We start from the raw sequence: 4515 nt of genomic DNA, 5'->3' as shown, positions 1-4515 counted from the left end.
GGGGGGGGGGGGGGGGGGGGGGGGGGGGGGGGGGGGGGGCGGGTAGAATCGGCCCAGGACACTAAAAAGCAAGTCTGGGATGATGGCAAGCCATCTCAGACATGGGCTAAGGCAGAAGAGGGTACCTGTGGTGTCAAATGGAAGAAAAAGCCCAATAGATGGCCTCACATCTTTTCACTCAGTAGGTAAGAGGAAATGGTTCTTCTTTCCATCATTTCCCACTGTCCACTATGGTGCCCTACTGCTTTGGCAGTTCGACAACGTGTCCACAACTGAGACTAGAAGCAGCTAGGACAGAGACCAAGGGATGGTCAGTCAGGCCCAGGTGAAGTTTCAGACTAAGCAGGCAAAATGGCCCACTTCTGCAAAGGAGGTCTCTGGTGAGAAACTAGCCCCCAAAAAGGCATACTCTCTGGATATGAGGAGTCGGGGCCCATTCAGAAGAGGGTCAGTTGTTGCTGGGAGGTAGTCAACGAGAAGGCCCACCTTACTCCTCAAGGAAAATGTCTACTCAAGTGAGGCGTCCAGCTCATGCAGAAGAGTGCTAGTGACAGATCTGCATGGTTTGGGGCCTATCCAGGCCTTCCTCCCAGATTCACTGCCCTATGACAGTCACCCACGCAGCTCCCAAACAGGACTCCTTTCCTGGTTCCCCAATTTCTGCCCTTCCTTCCTCACTGGTTTCCAATTTGAGCCATTTCCAGTAATTCACCTGAAACATCTGCCAATAGCACTGACAGGTCACAGGGCAGAGGGACACAGAGAACTGCAACTTGGAATGACCTGGGTCTGAGGTCTACCCTGCCATGGTCCCAGGGCCTCTGTGAGCAATGTTGGGAGGACTGGCACCTGGTACAGTACCTGGGTTACTGGGTGCCGGAAGTCAAACAAGGAGAAAGCAAAGAGCAGGGCAAAAAAAGGGCAGGTGGCCTGTACTGGTACATGAAAGGCAGCAGGGGCCCAACTGGCTACAGCCACCAGGGCGAACCTCCCTGAAGGATGATCTTGGAAGTGAGAACTGGCACAGAGAAGGTCCATCAGGCTGGAGCAGGCTTTGGGAGAGAGAACAGGAAAGAAGGCACAGAGGGGACGTTGGGACAAATTGTGGGAACTGGCTGGCAACCGAATTCAATTCAACAAACAGATATTGAGCAACTATTGTGAACAAAGCCCCTTCCAGCAGGGCAGGGCAGCCACTAAGAAACACAGGATGTTTGCTCACAAGCTGCTCACTAGAACACAGACACAACCTGTAGCTCAGGCCTGCTGCTGGGTCCCTGGAGCCCAACCAAGCCCCATGGCACCTGCGGAACCCAATCCCACTTCTGACTTTTGTGCACCTTAGCACGGGCCTTCACCTTTGTTACATCTCCTGGAGAGGCCTCTTCAAAGTGCCCGACCAAACTTCTACTCAACTGGGAAGTGCTACTTGCCCCACCTCCTCTTCCCACCTTCCTCAGCCTTTCGGTTGCAGGTTTTAGTTGCTTAAAACTCACCTCTCCTCCATTAATAAAACCTGGACTGCTCAAATCCAATCACTGCTTCTTCACTGAAGGCTTTAATGGAATTGAAGGAGACTCACCACTCACCTCTTCCAAAAATCCTGCCCCAGTCTCGCCCACTTCTCCTTTCCCTGGCCTTAGTATGTGGTCTGCCTGATTTGTGGGCCTTTACCGAACTTCCCAGAGGCCTCCTAGAGGCCATACCTCACCCATACTGGGCTCTCCACAAACATCTGTGGCACGCTGACTCGCTGGTTAGGTTCCTTCTTTTTCTCTCCCCAGTCTGCTAGCAGTCCTAGGGCAAGGATTAACCTCACGTCCCAAGTCTTCTCTCAATGCCCAGTCTAAGGCTCCCAACATGGTAAGTGTGCGAAAGAATGCGATGGAGAGTTCCAGAGTTAGGATGAGGACCGGGCAAACAGAAAAGCTGTCGCTGAGAGTAACCACAAACGCCGAGCACATCCACCCCCACCAGAAGTGTCTGCATCACAGGCAGGGGAAGGGTGGCATGGGCAACCAGGACTGCTGGCAGCAGAGAAGGCACAGCCTTCTTGGTAAAGACACTGGAGGCGCTAACAGATCTGGCAAACGCCGGCATCACCTGGAGCCTCAGCTTTCTCAGCTGCAGAATGGGGACAATGAGCCCTGGCCTACTCTCTCTCTCACAAAATGAACATTTCGATTTTTAAGAGTTTCAAAGCTGCCGGGCACCTAGGGATTTGGCCTCACCCCAGCATTTTGTGCGATGAGGAAAGAGCTCGCCAGAGGTGAAACAACTCACTCAAAAGTACACAAAACAAGTCCCGCTGGAAAGAACCTGCCGTGGCAGGTCCTCAAAGCCAGGGCTCCCGATTCCGTGCCCGGGAGGGCGCTTCCAGAACCGCCCGCTGCTCCTCACCGCCCCCGGCCAGTGCACTTTGTAAACTGCTTCAAGCCCGAGAATAACGGGCTGAGTGCAGCCCCACCTGCTCCTCACAAAACACCCTCGGACGAATCACTGCTTCGCCTCTGAAACCAAGTGGAACCGAGAATGCCCGACAGGGTTATTACTACGAGACTCCCTACAACAGGCGGAGGGCAGGCACTTGGAACACGGAAAACCCTCGCCGTGCACGCCGCGGCTTTCTTCAGGGCTGAACAACTTCCAGTACGCTGGGGAAAGCTTGGGCTCGCGATTCTGACAGACTTGGGTTCGAACCCTCAGGGACCTCGCCCGAGGCATTTAGGGGTTCCGTGCGTCAGTTTCTCCATCTGCAAAATGGGCCGGAGGACAGGAATAAGGCCGCCGGCCGCCGCCAGGGACGCGGGGCGGACGAAGCCCGGCGGGGAGGCGGGCCGGGGTCCGGCTGAAGGGGCCCGGGAGCACGGTCCCCGGAGCGCGTGCGTGCGCGGGGAGGAGGGCGGGGGCGGGCCCGCGTCGGCCGGCCATCCCCGCGGGAGGGGGAGGGGAGGGGCGGCGCACGTCGCGTCGCGCACCGCCCGCCGCCGTCTTCTCCAGCCGTCACTCGTGGAGCCCGCACCGCCTTGGCGCGCACGACCCTTACATAAGCGTCCCCCGCGGCGGCGCTGGCGCACGCCCACCTGCTCCGACCCGCCGCGAGTAGAGGAAGGTGCGTAGCGCCACCGGCACTCACCTCCTCGCCTCCGCCGCAAGTCGTCGCCACCGTCTCTACCGCCGCTACCTCCACTGACAGGGAACAGCTGCGGTCTCCGCGCAACCGAACTTGCTGCAGTCTTGGCCCCGCCTTACAGACTTATTATTGGCTCAGGTAGCCCATCCCCTCCTGTTATTGGGCAGTGACTCCCGTCACTCACCGCTCCCCCGCTCAGGGCTCCTCCCTACCCCCCGCCTACCCCTCTCGTTTAAGCCTTGGCGCCCCACGTCAGCCCCGCCCCTCGCGTCGCCGGCGGGTCCCTGGATTGGTGAGAAGGCTGGGAGAGCCCGCCCCTGGCGCAACACCGCCTACTCCCTTGTCTTTAGAGCCCCACGTGGGCCGTACCGCCGGGGCCTCCACCCGCAATAGGCGGAAGTAACTGGGCTCCGACGGGCTGTGATTGGCTGTCGGCGGGGGTGGGGACATGCGATTCATTCACCCGAGTAGCACGTGTCTCCCAAAACCGCAAGCATAACAGATCGCACGGGGACTCAGAGACCCGGGCTGGACGCAAATGCACGGAGCCGACGGGGAAGAGAGCGGAGGAAAAGCGTTTGCGAAGGGCAGGAGGAAGGAGATGGCGGTTATACCACACGGGTGTGCGTGATTGTGTCCCTTAGCTGTGGGGGTGGTGGTGATGGACAGGAGTCCGTCTCTGTGTGACCTTGGACAAGCAACCTCATCGCTCTGAGCCTCAGTTTCTTAATCTGCAAATTGAGGCCCCTCGGGACCTAGAAGGTTTAGAAGGCTTGATTAAACAGAAAGCTTCATAAGCTGGGCTCTCTGCCAACCAGGGGATATGGGAGTGACCAAAACCAAGCAAAATCTCTGCTTTACAGTGAGAGAAAAGACAGACAATAAACAAAACATAGGGTACATCAGATGGTAATGAGTGCATGGAGGAAAAATAACCTGCTTCCAGACAGTGAGGAGGATCAAGGACTATGAGAACATCTTGTTAACTAGAAATTGCTTATTGAGGGGCGCCTGGGTGATTCAGTCGTTAAGCGTGTGCCTTTGGCTCAGGTCATGATCCCAGGGTCCTGGGATTGAAACCCCGCATCGAGCTCACTGCTCCGCAGGAAGCCAGGTTCTCCCTCTCCCACTACCCCCCTGCTTGTGTTCCCTCTCTCGCTGTGTCTCTCTGTCAAATATATAAAATCTTTAAAAAAAAAAAGAAAGAAATTGCTTATTGTGCATGGAGAGATATTACAACTCCATTCTCTGTTGTGTCTGTTACATTCTCTGTCTCTTGTTTTCTCTCCAACTTTTTGTCCTTCTTTCCACCTATCTGGTTGAACTTCACCGTGATAGGTCAGTCCAACACAGTTATTTTAGTAGCAGAACAAGGATTAAAA

The 4515-nt window shown here is 56.1% G+C and overlaps 1 protein-coding gene across 1 annotated transcript in view; it reads right to left on the bottom strand.

The window, feature by feature from the left end:
* PC (pyruvate carboxylase) overlaps window positions 1-3462 on the bottom strand; it is a 97453-nt gene extending 93991 nt beyond the window's left edge. Inside the window, exon 1 of the mRNA XM_021685580.1 lies at window positions 3137-3462. The gene's annotated coding sequence lies outside the window, so the exon portion shown is untranslated. The remainder of the gene's footprint in view (window positions 1-3136) is intronic.
* Window positions 3463-4515: the final 1053 nt, after the last annotated feature.

The sequence above is a fragment of the Neomonachus schauinslandi genome, chromosome 11, assembly GCF_002201575.2.
Source record: "Neomonachus schauinslandi chromosome 11, ASM220157v2, whole genome shotgun sequence".
Classification (NCBI taxonomy): Eukaryota; Metazoa; Chordata; class Mammalia; order Carnivora; family Phocidae; genus Neomonachus; species Neomonachus schauinslandi.
This window is presented reverse-complemented; position numbering and strand designations above follow the sequence as displayed.